The following is a 17,495-nucleotide window of genomic DNA, read 5'->3' as shown; positions in this document are numbered from 1 at the left end:
TGAGCCACCCAGGCGCCCCAGGTGATCATAAACTTCTGAGGATGCTTTTGTAAGCACTAACCAGAGCTTTCAGCAAATTCCAAGATATTATTGCAAAATCCCCACTCCTCGTTTATCCTCAGCACATTGCCATGAAATGCCCACTGACAAGGCTTGCGTGGTTCAAAAGCTCACAAGCAAAAGAGCTACTTGAGCTTGAGTTTTTTTTGTTTTGTTTTTTTTTTTTTAACTTTTGATTTTGAAAGAAATTTCAGGTCACATAAAGGTTTCTAAAATAGCAGAGGGTGCCCTTCATCCAGCTTCCCCCAGTGGCATCTTGTATCATGATAGCACAATAACAAAACCAGAAACCTGACATTGGTACAATAGTATTTATTCACTGACCACCTTACTTGGATTTTACCAGTTTTACTCAAGTTTCAAATAATTAAATGCATTTTAAAATATATCCCTCTCTTCCCCAAATAATCAACTTTATTCCTCTGGAAATGCTGTCTTGTTGTCTTTCTTTCTTTTTTTAAGATTTTATTTGTTTATGTGATGAGATAGAGATAGCGAGAGAGGGAACACAAGCAGGGAATGGGAGAGGGCGGAAGCAGGTTTCCCACTGAGCAGGGAGCCTGATGCAGAGCTTGATCCCAGGACCCTGAGATCATGGCCTGAGCTGAAGGCAGATCCTCAAGGACTGAACCACCCAGGGGACCCTAGAAATGCTTTCTATGGAAGGAAAACAACAATGATCTTTCTGCTTCTGAATGATGCTCAGTGCCAAGGATCCGGGAAAGGAGGTTACGGGTAATGATAACGGGCTTTTAGCTTTATTAACCAACCTGCACCCTCTTCAAAACTACGGCCCGAATGATATCTGCTGGCTTTCAGTCCCTTCCCACTGTTTTTCAGTTTGTCAGTTTGCAGATCTCCCCAGATTCAAGTGTTAAACCTTGTGACAAAATGTAACTACTTCCTCAGTCCCCTGGTCCTGGCAAGGTGTGAGCGCAGCAGCCACCTAGACACACTTGTCCATGCTGTCCTGCCAAGAGATGACACATACACCACACACACACACACACACACACACACCCCACACATGCACCACATGCACTGCACATACACACACCACAGACACCTACACCACACACACACACAGCACACACACACACACACACACCACACACACACACACCTATTTTTCGAAGACTCTTTTACAAATAAAAATAAAAGGGGTGAGCTCTGGCCCAGACCTATCTGAGGGAAGGCACTGTCTTTACCCCTGTCGCTTTCTTGCTACCATGAGCTTCAGAGGCGGTAAGTGAGGCGCAGAGACCAGAGGCTGCTTTTCCTCTCAGCTGCCTTCCAGGCCTACAGGGAAGAAGTTGTTCTGTTGTTCTCATCGCGAAATGGAAACACAAAAAGCCAAAAGATAGCCAGAAAAGGCCCTAGCAGACAGGGCTCTAGCTTGGGCTTTTAGAAGACTATCCGAAAAGGCCAAAGTCCAGTGGGACAGAAAGCCCGAGACCATGAGTCAGAAGAACTGAGTTCAAATCTTGGCTCTGTCACTTTCTGACTGTGCAGCCACCATGAATGAAATATGTGTGTCCTCCTCCTCCAGATTCGTGTTCACCTACCCTCCACCCCCCCCCTGTGATGGCATTAGGAGACGGGGCCTTCTGGAGGTAAGGCGATCAGGAGGGTAGAGTCCTCAGAAAGGGGATTAGTGCCCTGATAGAAGAGACCCCAGGGAGCTCTCTTAATATCTCTGCCACGTGAGGACGACAGGGAGAAGACAGCCTTCCACACACCAGAAGAGGACCCTCACTGGACACCAACAACGCTGACACCCTGATCTCAGACTCGCAACTTCCAGAACTTCGAGAAAACACTGGCAGCTGTTTATTAGTCATGGGTGTTAGAGCAACCCAGACTGAGACAGCGGCCTTGGGGGAAGCCCTGAGCTGATCTTCAGATTCCTTATCAGTAAAATGAAAATAGTGGTACCAGTCCTGCTAAACATAGAAGGTAGTTGTCAAGGTCACCAGATGCTTGATGTGAAGATGTCCCTTACAGGAGGAGAAATAAACTGCGTGTGCTCATACAGTGAGAGTGAATAAAGCAATGGCCACACACATCGACACCAGTGAGTCCTACAAATGCAGCACTGGGTGAAAGAAGTGGCAAGAGAAGACAGAAGGCCCGATGCACAGTTCATGCAGCTGTGCCAAACCATACCATATACAGTGCTTCAGGACACACTGATGGTGTGGAAGTGTAAAGCAAACACAGGGAAAGAGGAGTGTGCAGTCCGGGGTAGGAGGTAGCCCTGGGGCTGGCGGGGGCAGGGCACACAGTGACACCTCGACAGTGTATTTATTTCTTAAGCTTGGAAGGAGGCTGCATGAGTATTTCTGTCATTCTTCTTCTTTTTCTTAAAAGATTTATTTCATTTCATTTTATTTTTTTATTTTAGAGAAAGAGTACAGAGGCTGGAGGGGTGCAGAGGGAGAGGGAGAGAGAGAATCTCAAGCAGACTCCCTGCTGAGCCCAGAGCCTGATGCGGGGCTCAATCCCAGGATCTGAGATCATGACCTGAGCAGAAATGGAGAGTCAGGACACTAAACTGACTGAGCTACCCAGGCGCCCCCTGTCTTTTTTCTTGATACATTTTTACATGTTTTTAATATTTTAAAAGGGTCAAGAATTTCTTTTAAAAGATTTTTTATTTCCTTATTTAACAGAGAGAGAGATCACAAGTAGGCAGAGAGGCAGGCAGAGAGAGGGGGAAGCAGACTCCCCGCTGAGCAGAGATCCCGATGCGGGGCTCGATCCCAGGACCCTGAGATCATGACCTGAGCCGAAGGCAGAGGCTTAACCCACTGAGCCACCCAGGTGCCCAGGATCAAGAATTTCTTTAAGAAAGCTTTCTATCAGCATCAAAAGAGGCTTTAAGGGGGAAATACAGTGACACGCTGTGTCCCGGCAGAGACCCTGGGGCTGGCCTGAGTGGGGCTTCGGCCCTTGGGACCCTGGGCAATTTGCTCAACTTCTCAGCTGCTCTGTGCTTTAGGTCCTCATCTGTCAAGAGCAGCTCCTTCATAATACCTGGGAGGCTTAAACAAGATAATGTTTGAAGCCCACTTACCGCCACACTTGACACATAATCACCTCTCAATAAGTGTTAGATTTTAGCTACTGCACAAAATGCAAAGGACTGGAATGATCATCACAAGGACTCACAGACTGACAGTGGAGCGGCGCTGTGCGTAAATAAAATAGATGCCTCCATCTTCTGGCCATTGTAACATAATATTTAGGACACAGAGTAATGTTATTACTACAACCTGAGATTTATGAGCCAGAATCTTACTCGGATAACTTGGGTCACTCCACTGAAATATCTTATGGCGAGATAGTTGGATCTTTGTTTGGAGTCTTGCCAGTAGCCATAAAAATTCTTCCCCACTCAGTAAGGTTGCGAATTATGGCCATGTAGGCATTCTGGCTATCAGAACTTTCACTTCTTGGGCTGTGCCAGATAAACTTGAACATAAGACACCTTCAACAGCTTCAAGATTTATGCCAACAAATTCCAACCTCCTGGCCCCAGACCCAAGCAATTCATGTTCCTCACCACCATATAACATTACCTTGTGTGGCCAAAGTGAGGTGCCTAGGACACCAGTAGGTTTCACTGCCAGCATATCAATGAGACGGAGATGACTCTAATAACCATAAGCCACATTCATGTTTCTTTGTTCTCCAGCATTTGAGTCAATGTGGAGAAATTTTTCCTTGCCATGTTGCCTTCAAATTATTCTGTTAAAATTGATCTCCTAAAATAGTCCAGTCCTCTGGAGCTGACCAGCCCATTGCTGGGATTTCTACTTTACAAAGAGAGCAGAGGGGAGTGGATTACCACCTGGAGCCTCTAGTGGCCTCACAAATGTGAAATTCACCTAGATCTGCCATCTGCAAGGCTGGATGTCCTGTGTTTTCATCTGTTCAACGAGTGAAGTTATCTTTCTATCCTAAAACAGCACAATCATCCCAGCCTTTTCTTGGGTCTATAAATCTACTTTCTACATGTAGATCTGTGAAGTGCAGCCTTGTTGATTCCACATCTGGAACCACTCAGGTGGTTTGTCTCTACAGACTTTATGAACAATAAAAGGAAACCACTGGATGATTCCTGGATATTTAAACTTGGGGCACAGGCATCGTGGCCTTGTTGCTGACAAACACAAGATTTTCTTTTTCTCTGCTGGGCCCAAATGCAACAAACATGGTTGTGTTCTCCTAAAAAAAATGGGCTACTTGTTTCTAAGATATAATTTTATAACTGTGGGGGTACATACCTCAGAGTTTCCAAAGTCCTTGCAAATCCGGGGTCTGTCCCCCACCCCGAGTATAGTCCCACTTTAAAGAAACAGACTCAAGCTGATGAGTGTCTAACTATAATTTCTGCCCCAACTACTGGGGAAACCCCCGAGTCAACCCCACTCTTGGAGCGATGTAATAAGCACTGTTTTTCACAATATGGAAAAAGACTTCTCCGAAGTGGTCCCTTAGCTGCTGGCAGCCAATACACACATTTGTAAATATCCTGGGAAATAGCATCCACATCAAAAAGAATGAGACCTCGAGGCCAAAAATGAGAAAGGAAGAAACAACTACGTAAATTAAATGGGGAAATAAAGAAAAATGTGTGACTCTGCAGCAAAAATATCACCTGATGGTCACAGTGGATGATAAGCCAATGTGAATAATGCAGTGTCAGATATCCTCAAGTGTTAGAATACATGGGAGGTTAGGACTCTCAGATGATGCACCAGCAGAACTCGAAACAGGGACCACCAGGAGCAATGCTAACCTACTCCGTGGAGGCTCCAAAACTTGGACCCAAACAAAGATATCATGGCCCTTCTAACAAATTATTGAGACATAAATAATCCCTCATCTGCACACAGATTGTGCACAGACAGGCAACTTTGAAAACAGGTTGGAACTAGAGCCTACTCCATCTCACTCTATCTGGCGGGCAGGAGAATCTTTCCAAAATCATGGATGCGATAGATATTTCCAAGGGCTTACCTTTGCCCTTTTCACTAGGCAGAAAAGCTCCTCCAGAACCTACCTTCTACCTAATCTGCAGCTCTGTTCCCTGCATTTCCCCTGTCCTCACTAGGCTCCGGACATACTGGTCTCCATTATGTCCTTTTAAAATGTCAGCACTGGGGGCACTTGGGTGGCTCAGTCAGTTAAGTGCTCAATTCTTGGTTTCGGCTCAGGTCTGGTCTCAGGGTCATGGGATGGAGCACCAAAACGGGCTCCACACTGAGCAGGGAGTCTGCTTGAGATTCTCTCCCTCTCCTTTTGCACTCCACGCCCCCCCAAAATAAATCTTTAAAAAAAAAAAAAAAAGTTCAGTTCTGTCTTTGTATTTGGGCCTCCACATCTTTCCCACTCTTCCACATGGTCAACTCGAGTACGTTCCAACACAATGTCACGTCCTCAAAGAGGCCTCTCTCTAATCATTCAGTCTAAAGGAGTCCTGGCCAGCTTACCACATGGTCTTCGGGTATCTTGTCATCCTGTTTATTTCCTTTGTAGCATTTCAGGGGGTAGGGTCAGGGAAAGAGTAGATATGGTGGGAAACACGGCTGACCAAGTATTTGGTTTGGGCCAAGTTTCCAAGGCCTTCCAAGTCTGCAAAGGCATTTGGATGGTATCCGGGCATCAGAATGGGATCACATTTCATCGTGACTAGGAGGTGATGCTGAGAAGACTAGAGAGAGGGAGCTCTTCAAGAAGGCCCTATATTAGTCCAGTTAGAAAAGAGGATGGTCTGTAATGCAGCAGAGACATGTCAAACAAGAGATGAAGCTGGGTAGAGCAACTCCTGATCTCTAGGAACCTCTCCCGTATGGGGTGAAATCTAATACTGAAATAATTGCACCACAGAGCCCTGTAAGGAAGAACGAGACTCCTCAAAGAAGGTGGTTCCCCATGAATGGTCCCATTTAACTGATGTCATTTCTACCCCCTGCTATTAAAGTGGCCCTCTCATTCATTCATTCCTCCTTTGAGCCTCATGACTTGTCTTTTCAATTTCAGAAAAGTTTGATCTGATCTTTCTTTCTGTTTTCCTTTTGAAATGAGATCTGTCTTCCAGATTTCAACAAGATTTCAAAGTGAAGCTTACAGAGGGCTAAAGTTGAAGCTTCTTAAAAATCTAGTGCAAACACGAGAGAGTCTAAATTAAAAATAAAATTCATTATTTTTCAATTGCTCAATCTGATGTAAAAATTAAAAGGGAAAATAGTTATCATAAGTGCACTTTCTTTTACCAGATAAATATGTGAACAGAACTTGCTGTATAGATTAAGTCAACACATACACAGATGGCAAAGAAAAACCAAAAAGGCCACAGAATACATATCACTGTAGATAATGATTATATATGCACAAGGGGCAAATGGCCAATTGGTGCCATTACAGCACTGGTTGAATATTTGCCAAAAAAAATTTTATTTAGACCCAGCACTTAACTCTTATTATCCTTAGTGTAGCTTGAGAACGCTGAACTAACTAACCACTGGAGAATCTTATTAATTGAAGCTCTATTAGATTCAACTACTGGTTGCTTTTCACTCCACGACAATTACATTGCTAACAGCAATATACATTGTGGCCATTGTAAATAAATTTCAACTAACGAGGTGATAGGACACCCGTGACAGATCAGGAAGGTCTCAGTTCTTATCTCTGATCTACTTATGAGCTACAGGACTCAGGACAAACTATTAATACTCTAAGAGCCTCAGTTCCTCTATCGGCAAGATGGTATTAATTACTTTCTAGAAATGTTGTAAATATTTACTTTCTAGAAATGTTGTAAAGATTCAGTGAAATTTGTACAATATGACTTTTGTATGCAAAGCTTCTCAATAAATGAGAGTTTTCTTTCTCTTCAGGACTTGAACAAAATGATGATGCCTGGTGCCTCAGTTTCCCACTGTGAACATGACCACAAGCACAGAGTTACTGTGGTATGGGGAGAAATGTGATATTGAGGGAAACGAGAAGCAGGCCACAGTTTCTTTCCTATCCCTCTATTAGTGAATATTGTAATTGCCAAAAAATTTGCTGGGTGTCGTTCTGAAGGCCATATAATTTTTACGGTTTTCAAAAACAAAGGGCAAGTCAAATAAGTTCATGAAGCTTAAACATATCACTTATTACTTCTGCAGAGCATAAAAAAAACATATAGAGGATATAATAATTAATTCAAAATTTTGGTTTAATTAAGACAACCTGGCATGTGTTAGAGACAGTTGTGGGGCTAGAGAAATTTTTCTCGTGTCTAATATATAAGCCAAAGAAACTTTCTGGCTACACAAATCATTTATCCTTAACACCAGTTTAATAGGTTGGCAACTGCCTTTTAATAAGTATAAAGTATGAAGTGTAATGGATTGCTTTTAAAAACGTGTGAGTCCATATACTCACCAAGGAATACCTCACCTTTCTTAGTCTTTTCTATGTTCTTGAGCATTTCTGTTTGCGTGATCTCACTGAAGCCCCATTATGGCTCTTGAAGCCCATTTAACTGATGAACTATTGAGATTTGAGAACCTAAATAATTTGGCAGCTGGTAAGTAGCAGAACCTGGGCTGCTACTTGTCTTCCAAAGCCAAGTCTGATGACCTTCTCGCCGCCACAGAGTTACTCCTGCGCCATATTGAATACAGACGTTGGAAGATAAGAACTAGTAATGTTGTGGACTGACTTGGGTCCCCTCAAAGTTCCTAAATTCAAAAGCATTGCTCCCCAGGACCTCAGAATATGACAGTATTTGAAGACAGGGCCTTGAAGAGGTGACTGAGTGAAGATGGGGCTGTTACAGTGGGACCCAACCCAGTCTCACGGGTGCTCTTATAAGGAGAAGAAATGTGGACACATACAGAGACTCTGCGAATGCACTCACAGAGGAAGGGCTGTGGAAGGACACAGGAAGAAAGCTGCCATCTGCAAGCCCAGAAGAAGGCTTTCAGAAGAAACCAACCCTGCAGACACCTTGATCTTGTCCTTCCTGTCTTCAGAACCGTGAGACAATAAACTTGTGTTATTTAAACACCATCTGTAGTATTCTGTTATGCAGCAGCCCTAGCAAAGGAATACGCGTGTAACCTTCTTTGCTTTGGGTTGACACACCTCTCTCCCCCTCTCCTTCCTTCCCTCTCTCCTCTTCCTCTTTCTCTCTTTTTACATAAATATATGTACATTTCACCCTGGTATATGCATCACTTAATGCAATCAGTCCAATCAGGAGAAAGAAACCCCAGTAAATTTAAACAGAAAAGTTTAATATAAAGAGTTAAGTACAAGACAGTATTGGAATCATGGTGGGGGGTTGTTTGCGAGTGGATCAAGAGCATCTAAGGAATATAGAATAGTAGGTGGAAGGAGCAACTGCTGCCCCTGGAGCTGTAGTAGAGAGCCCAAGGAAGAGCCTCTGCCCACCCAGCCCACTGTCAGGGCTGAGATCCATTTTGGTGGCAGGAAAGCTGCTGTGGAGCCACATGAGGAATTTGCCAGTGATTTGGTTTTGGGGGGCCAGCAAACATATTTCACACTGGTGGTATTCCACTGCACAATTGCTCTGGCTACTGAGCCAAGGAAGCTCGGGCTCCTGGGCTCCAGTGACTGGGTGCTGCTTACTATATACCATGCAGAACTGGCGTATCCGAGAAGCCATGGACACCAGAGAAACGTCACATGGGGCACAAGATCCAGAACCGGAAGGGGGGAAAAAATGCTTTCCTCCTCCTGCCATGTCTCTCCAGCGCCCTCTGTGGACAAAGCCAGATGTTACGCTCGCTGGCAAAGGATAAAGTTTTAAAGAGCTCTTACTTTTTCCCAGAGCAGGCAATTAAGGGTGAATTTGGAGCAGAGAGGCAGTAAATGGATAACTGGCACAGGTTGATTCACAGTTGCACTTGGTCTGAGATTTTTGCCCTGAGATTACGCAGGTAGCTGAGTAATTATACGAGTGCTCTATACCCCGTTAAATGCCAAACCGAAAAACTTAGTGATATTTGAGGTGGCCTGTCCAAAGAGAGATACAGAATTTTAAAGCACTTTATTTATTTAATTTTATTTTACTATTTTATTTTGCGAGAGAGAACAGGGTAGGGATGGGCAGAAGGAGAGGGAGAGAGAGAATGTTAAGTAGGCTCCACGCCCAGTATGGAGCCCGATGTGGGGCTCCATCTCACAACCCTGAGTTGATGGCCCAAGCTGAAATCAAGAGTTGGACCCTTAACTGACTGAGCCACCCAGTTCTTACTGTAAAAGAAGAAAGGAAGGAAAAAAAATACTGGAGCACGAACTGAGGAAACAGGTTACCACAACTCAAAGCTGTGTATCCTTAGTTATAATCTCTTATCCCAAACAATAAATATATGCTCACGAGGTTGTACAATCTACGACATGACCCAATGGCAGCATGGTGTTCCTGGATTCTAATCTCCTCAATTTCCTTGTTCAGAGTTATGTTTGTCTGAATCACAATATTTACAAGTTAAATATTTAAAACCTTAGTCATCTTTGAATGGGCAAGTACTTAGTGCCAATATGTTTCTTTAGTAATTAACTCTAAACTAGTTCAACAATTAACTTTAAATGATAATTGTCTCTAAAGATTTTTAATTCTTGAGAGGAAGAGAAATACTGAAAACTTCTCTAAGCTTTCTTAGATAGTATGACGTTCATCTCCTTTTCTTTTAACCTTTCTAGAAGTTTCTGATTCTGCAAACAAGAAGGATAAAGCTCCAAGAAACTTACCAAACATTTAAAAACAAAGAGTCAGAGCCATACAATGGGGGAACTGAATGAGATGTTGGAGACCATTCAGGTATTTTTACTTTTCCACTCACAGATGGGGAAATTTTGCCCCAAATCACATGACTGTTGAATGCCTACACTGGAAGTAGATCAAGGTCTTAGTATTTTCTCTGAATTTTCTACATGGGAAGCTCAAAAAGATGCCATGCTACACTCTACATTTTTTTGGAATAAAGCAGAGAATGTGGGGAAGGAGGAGAGGGGGAAAGAATCAAGGCAAGCCTGCTTATTGTTGAAACTCTACCAAGTGCCCTCTTCTGGACCCCCCACTGGGAGAGGTAGGTTGGAGAGAAACCATTTTTCCTGTTCTCCTTTCTCCCTAGCGGCCAGTGTCTGGAGTGATCATATGCAAAACACTTGAAATGTCTGAATTCTAAAAGGAAACATCTGAAGGCATGATCTTGTCTTAGTATGATGTATGAGGCAAGAGTTTGGATATTGTTTTTTCTTTGTTTTGCTTTCTTGTTTATTTATTATCATTATTATTATTTTGCATTTGGTTGCTTGGGTTTTTTTGGACATTTAGAAAGTTGGACAGTTTAGGAAAGATAATCACTCACACTTACACAAAGAATATGCTGCTGGTGAAAATTATAAACTAGCCATAGGAAAATAATTTTCTCATCTCTCAAACTTAACGCAAGAATTTGGATACAACCAGGATGTCCATTAGTTATTCATATTTTTAAACCATTCTACATATTTTTCCAGAATCATGAGTTTTGATTTAGCCTTCTAAAAAGCAATTCGAGTATATAATTCATAAATACCTATGTGCTAGAACATGAGGCTACTTTAAAAACATGAGCCTTAACCTTCTAAGGAAAAAAGAAAAACAGTTTTTATCAACATGTAGACTAGTAGATCTGGAGGTAGGGGAAGATGACATGTTTGAGATTATCTTGTTCCAGCTGTATCACTTTATGATTGAGGAATTAAGACCTAGTCCCTGTCATCTGACTTTTCTGCTATCATCTAACCATTTAGAGGTGGGACAGTGATTCAGTTGAAATGTGTGTGTTGATGTTGCATGGTCTGCCAATCATTAGCACTGCCCTTGATCTCAGACTTTTAACTTTATATTTGGGGAATTTGGGGGTGGGGGGTGGGGGGAAAGAATCAGAGTAGCTTGTCACCATAAAGTTTGAGGACTCCATGTTCTCCAAGGCACTGTCACGATCTGTTTGCTTTGGGTTTCTTAGAGAAATAGACTGGACACAGTAATCTTGCTAAAGGAAAGAAGTTATTTGGGTCATACATGCCCTGATTATAAGCTAAGGCTAAGAATAGCTCACCTTGGGGCACCTGGGTGGCTCAGTGGATTAAAGCCTCTGCCTTCGGCTCAGGTCATGGTCCCAGGGCCCTGGGATCGAGCCCCGCAGTGGGCTCTCTGCTCAGAGGGGAGCCTGCCCCACCCCCCCACAACAGCCACCTGCCTCTCTGCCTACTTATGATCTCTGTCTGTCAAATAAATAAATAAAATCTAAAAAAAACAAACAAACAATAGACCACCTTTTGGGGCACCTGGGTGGCTTAGTCAGTTAAGCGCCTGACTCTTGATCTCAGTTCAGGTCTCAATTTCAGGGTTATGAGTTCAGGCCCCAGGTCAGACTCTATGCTGGGTGTAGAGCCTACATTAAAAAGAAAAGAAAAGAAAAGAAAAAGCCCACCTTTTTCATACTTATTATAAAGATTAATAACCAGTCGTGCTGATGAACACAGGGTAGGGCAATGGAAACGAAATTTACACCTCCCCTTTAGATATAACTCCTATGACTTCAGTGACACCCCCCAGACTCGGGGATCTTGTGAGAGGACATTTTAAGTGCTCAATCATTTTAGAAGACTGTTACATTTAAAGTTAGGTCTAAGAGGGAAATCAGTGAGTTTTCTACCACCCTCTGTCTCATGTATTTAAATATTTTAGTGTGTTTTTTTTTTTCCTATCTTAAGATTGGGGAATCCTTTGGAGGAGGAAGTTTTATTCCAACTTTCCCAACCAATCCTACTGTTTTCCACACCGTCACTTTTGGGTTTGAGATACTTATACGGGATTGCATCTACAGAAAAAGAACCGTTTTTTTCCTGGTACTCAGCAACATCTACGTTTCCTGCTGCTCCAATAACGAATGTGTCTCATTTCGCATCAGGCTGTCTCAACAGGCCGGGGCGCTGCCGGACCACAGAATCTTCCTTCTCATACTGGAGAACTGGGCATAGGACCCAGCAGCAAAATGGACCCAAGAACCTTGCCCATCCAGCAGCTATGCCAGAAGCACCAGCTCAATCTAAAAACCACAGATTCAATTAACTAATCCCTCTCCTCGGAGTGCCAAGAAGAAATAATCTTGTCAACCACCCCCTTTGCCCTGAGCCCTGATCCAAAGCTCAATATGCTTTTGATTTTCCTAGAGTCTTCAAAAAAAAGAAATGTTATTTCAAGGCCACTCCCTGTTTTCCACATTCTTGACAGAGGTATGTTTTTCATACTCTCCACAACACTTTACTGATGGCACAGTGTTTGTGTTTAATTTCTGTACAGTATTTTGGTTGGTCTCATCTATGTTTTTATAGTTAATTGAACATACGGACCCAGATTGGTGGTAGAGGGCATTGTGGGTAAGTTATATCCCAGGAACTGCTTTCCTGCTGAAAAAAATATAAGATTCTTCTTCTCGTTCTTTTCTAGTCACCCGAGAACCACAGCAGCGGCAAACATATTAAATTCCATCTTGTGAAATAACACGAAAAAGTATTTAGCAACATTCCCCTCTCAACAGTGCTAAACAAGACTTGTGCTTTGTCACAGACTTTATTCCCCAATATACGAGCAGGATCGCAGCTCAGACAACACGTTCTCAAGCAGATGGGCTCGACTGAGTGTTTTCCTGCCTTATCATTTTCACTTCCTCTGTTTTCTTTTCACTCTCCTGGCACATAAAAATTGGATGGTCGGCTGATTTATCCCCGGGGCACACACCTTGTGTCTTCTCTAGGATGGTTTAATTTGATTTTTCTCAACAACAGCCAAGGACAGAAGAAAGTTTCTCATTAGGAAATTGCCTTGGGAGTGATACAGAGCTTTGTTGGTTAAAGAAAATGTTAAGTGTGAAAACTACAGCCCAGGTTACCTCACGCGTGTATTCTCTTCAGACAGTTTCTGAGTGTTAGTGATGTTGCGCCAACAAAACAAAATTGAGGATTTAATTCAGGGCTCTCTCTTCTTAGTGAAAAGGCTACTTATTGGGAGAGTGACTTTGAGGTTTAATGTGAAGAGAAAGCCTGCAGGGACTGGGCGAAGCTGGCCCTGTGCCATTCAGCTCAAGTGGGGAGCTGACCCACCGGCTTATTGACCCCTGACCTCTGGACCGAGACTTCCAGAACGTCCTTCAATGTGGCGGTCATGGTGGCAGCTTTTGTTTACCTTCAAGGAGGATGTTTTGAGACCCTATTGATAAGTAATGCTGATTTGTATGGAAACTTTTCAAGTTGAAATTCTCGGTGGGTTTTTGGCTGCTTCTGGAAATCTGAGCTAAAAGCAAGGCCTCTGCCCCCTGCCGCTTGGGTTTAATAACAAAACACAAAGCAACCATATAAACAGACCCTTTTAATCGACTATAGGCCCCAACTTCTCCCTTCTGGAAACATGAGAACCGGGGCCTAGAACTTATACCATACGCAGAAACCAGATACCCTTAGAATCAGAAGTATCTCCAACACTAATTGGATTAAAAATCATGAAGCGTACTCTCAGACTGGAGCATTCAAATAAAATTAGACACCATCTTATTTTTTAAAAATAAAGAATTAGTGCCTTGTGTGTACATTATCATCACAAGTTAATGAGGGAGGGAGCATGACTAGAGCCTCTCACGTTACCAGAACGGAACTCGGATACCACAAAATGCTCCCTTCATTTTTTTTTTTTTTTTTTTCAGGCAAAACAGAGCTAGAATCTTAAAGTGCTACCACTTAATTCCCCACTGAGGTAGAATGATGGAATTCTTCACTTTGCGAATGAGAAAGGACCAAAGAGGCAATGACAAGCCGGAGACCTGCCGGCGGTCTGGGAGCAGCACGTACGGGTGTCCTCACTGCCCAGTGCTTCCTCTCAGCTGGGGGGACGCGTGTCCTCACTGCCCAGTGCTTCCTCTCAGCTGGGGGGACGCGTGTCCTCACTGCCCAGTGCTTCCTCTCAGCTGGGGGGACGCGTGTCCTCACTGCCCAGTGCTTCCTCTCAGCTGGGGGGACGCGTGTCCTCACTGCCCAGTGCTTCCTCTCAGCTGGGGGGACGCGTGTCCTCACTGCCCAGTGCTTCCTCTCAGCTGGGGGGACGCGTGTCCTCACTGCCCAGTGCTTCCTCTCAGCTGGGGGGACGGGTGTCCTCACTGCCCAGTGCTTCCTCTCAGCTGGGGGGACGCGTGTCCTCACTGCCCAGTGCTTCCTCTCAGCTGGGGGGACGGGTGTCCTCACTGCCCAGTGCTTCCTCTCAGCTGGGGGGACGGGTGTCCTCACTGCCCAGTGCTTCCTCTCAGCTGGGGGGACGGGTGTCCTCACTGCCCAGTGCTTCCTCTCAGCTGGGGGGACGGGTGTCCTCACTGCCCAGTGCTTCCTCTCAGCTGGGGGGACGCGTGTCCTCACTGCCCAGTGCTTCCTCTCAGCTGGGGGGACGCGTGTCCTCACTGCCCAGTGCTTCCTCTCAGCTGGGGGGACGGGTGTCCTCACTGCCCAGTGCTTCCTCTCAGCTGGGGGGACGCGTGTCCTCACTGCCCAGTGCTTCCTCTCTCAGCTGGGGGGGACGGGTGTCCTCACTGCCCAGTGCTTCCTCTCAGCTGGGGGGACGGGTGTCCTCACTGCCCAGTGCTTCCTCTCAGCTGGGGGGACGGGTGTCCTCACTGCCCAGTGCTTCCTCTCAGCTGGGGGGACGCGTGTCCTCACTGCCCAGTGCTTCCTCTCAGCTGGGGGGACGGGTGTCCTCACTGCCCAGTGCTTCCTCTCAGCTGGGGGGACGCGTGTCCTCACTGCCCAGTGCTTCCTCTCAGCTGGGGGGACGCGTGTCCTCACTGCCCAGTGCTTCCTCTCAGCTGGGGGGACGCGTGTCCTCACTGCCCAGTGCTTCCTCTCAGCTGGGGGGACGCGTGTCCTCACTGCCCAGTGCTTCCTCTCAGCTGGGGGGACGGGTGTCCTCACTGCCCAGTGCTTCCTCTCAGCTGGGGGGACGCGTGTCCTCACTGCCCAGTGCTTCCTCTCAGCTGGGGGGACGGGTGTCCTCACTGCCCAGTGCTTCCTCTCAGCTGGGGGGACGGGTGTCCTCACTGCCCAGTGCTTCCTCTCAGCTGGGGGGACGTGTGTCCTCACTGCCCAGTGCTTCCTCTCAGCTGGGGGGACGTGTGTCGGTCACGCACTGGCCTGGCTCAACCAGAGCTCTGTGATCACCCCGGTCTCGCCAGACCCTATGTTCCTCCTTAGCGCCTCACAACCACCAGCTGATAAAGGAGAAAAGAGAAGCGAAGCCACGAAGCAGAGGATTTCTGCTTCCAGTTAGATCATCGAAGAATGAGAAAGACCTTTGTTCCTGGGGTAACAGCCAGAGAAACTTGGCAAACGTTAAGAGTGGGATTTTCTGTCAGGCTCCTTAAAAGCAGTGGGATGTAGGAGCACCCAATGAACTGAGGACCAGAGAAGTGGGTCCTTCCTAGGGAGCAGCTTGCTCCCCCGGGGGAGGGAGCGGATTCTAGGTGAGCAGGTGGGCGAGGATCCCCCGCAAGTGGGGAGATTCGGATGAGTCTGACGGGACCTGGGGCTGGCGGGAAGGTAGGATCAGGAAGAGCCCCAGACGAATCACCCATCCCGGCATAGCCTCTTGCATATTCTACCTCATTCGAGGAGGCAGAGTGGGAGAAGAGCCAGAAAACAGGCCCCAGGGTGCCCGGAGTCAGAAGCCCGGACAGATTTTAACCCACAAAGAAGCACCAGCCTCTGGAATCCCAACGTAACCCCTTCTTAGCTCCAGTAGGGGCAGGATCGGAAAGGCAGGTCTATGAGAAGAAATGAAGATCACTTGGAAGTATAAATAAGTGAGTAAATATGACAGACTGATTTTAGTAAAAGTGTGTGGAAGGGTGATCGTTAAAGCCGGGATAGTAGCAACGTGCTATGGGGTTTATGACATATTTAGAAGTAAAACATAGGATATCATAACACAAAAGATGGGGAGCATAAATGTGAATTTACTCTTAAAATCTCACACTTGAAGTGGTGGAACATTCATTCAGTGTATATTATATTAAGGATGCAAATTACAGTCTTTGTGTAATCATTTTTTAAAAAAGAACAACTAAGCTAATCTCTCAGTCTCTTTGAAAAGTGAAGAGATGTGCTGCCCAGATGTGCCTTCAGCATCCAGACACTCATTCCCCCAGTTCTGTAAGAGCCGGCGACCAGCTTCTTGCTGAATTTCTTTGTAGAATTGGCCTTGGCCCTGGAAAGCAGCCTCACTCAAGGCTATATCCCTTTCCTGGGGCAGCCTACATTCTAGAGGTCCAGCCCCCGTGCCTCAGTTGGAGAGAGTCCAGCTCCAGAGCTCCTGGTCAGATTGGCTAAGGCCTTCCTTGCAACTGGACCACAGTTTAGCTTCTCCCTCGGCTTGCTCCCTCCTCCCCTACCTCTTGAAGGTGTTGGTCCGGAGACCACTCCCAGGACAGCATGGCACACTGTGTGCTGGGGAAACTGACCTACGGAATTGCCGAAGCTGGGTCAGCTGCCAGAACCTGCTATGATCACCTTGTCCCTTGGGGTAGGTGTTTGCCATAGTGGTACTCTTGCTGAAATTTTCACTGCTGGTGACTTAGGACTCCATACTTGGGAGGAAAGTGCCCTGATGGAATGCTCAGGTGTTTAGAATTTCTTGGAAATTGTCATTAGAAACACTATACAATGGCGGTCACTGCTGGGAATTTCCAGTGCATTGGAGAAGGGTGATAATGGGCCGGTGATAACTGAACATCAATATAAAGCAGAATATGGAAAGCAGAGAGTCTCTTTGGCAGCATATAAAGAGACCTTTCTCTTTTGCGACTGGAGGGCAGATGTGGCTCAGAGGCTGGCCCCAAACTGAGTTGGGGAGTAGAGGTACCCAAAGGAGCAGAGAAGTCTCAGTGGTAGCAGGTCTGCCATACCAAGGTCAGGACCTTGTGGGGAAGTTGCAGGGGGAGGACAAATGGGTTGACATATGAAAACACTGTAAAGCCCAGATCCCCTGGAATTCTCCAGGCCTGAAAGAGTATCCTGCTCTTCTCTTTACAGGCTGTCAGCCTTTGCCTAAAGACAAAGACAAGGTCGGCTTTGCAAGACAATACGTGACCACTCTCTCCTACACCTCCCCTGGGTCCCTGGAAATCTCCTAGCTCCGCCCCCTTCCGCTGGAACAATAACTACCGGCCAGTCACAACATAATCTGGCCAGGGAAGTGTTGTCCTGCTGGTGGAAGAAAGGGGTTATGGCCCTAAGGAGCTGTGGGACCCAGTCAACATGTCCCCTGCAGGAGCCATGGGGGGTCGTGAGGATGCAAGGCAGAGGGAGATGAAATGTGGAAT

General features: G+C 45.7%; 2 long non-coding RNA genes across 2 annotated transcripts in view; one reads left to right on the top strand and one right to left on the bottom strand.

Annotated features, from left to right (window-relative positions):
• LOC101685684 overlaps positions 1-17,495 on the bottom strand; it is an 83,936-nt gene that overhangs the window by 48,972 nt on the left and 17,469 nt on the right. The window lies entirely within an intron of this gene.
• LOC123388764 lies at positions 9,669-14,678 on the top strand. The gene is made up of 3 exons (XR_006603272.1): positions 9,669-10,178; positions 12,051-12,375; positions 12,590-14,678. It is a non-coding gene; the product is annotated as an uncharacterized LOC123388764 (long non-coding RNA).

This window comes from Mustela putorius, unplaced genomic scaffold (assembly GCF_011764305.1).
Source record: "Mustela putorius furo isolate JIRA1106 unplaced genomic scaffold, ASM1176430v1.1 tig00003909_pilon_pilon_pilon, whole genome shotgun sequence".
In the NCBI taxonomy this organism is placed as follows: domain Eukaryota; kingdom Metazoa; phylum Chordata; class Mammalia; order Carnivora; family Mustelidae; genus Mustela; species Mustela putorius.
This window is presented reverse-complemented; position numbering and strand designations above follow the sequence as displayed.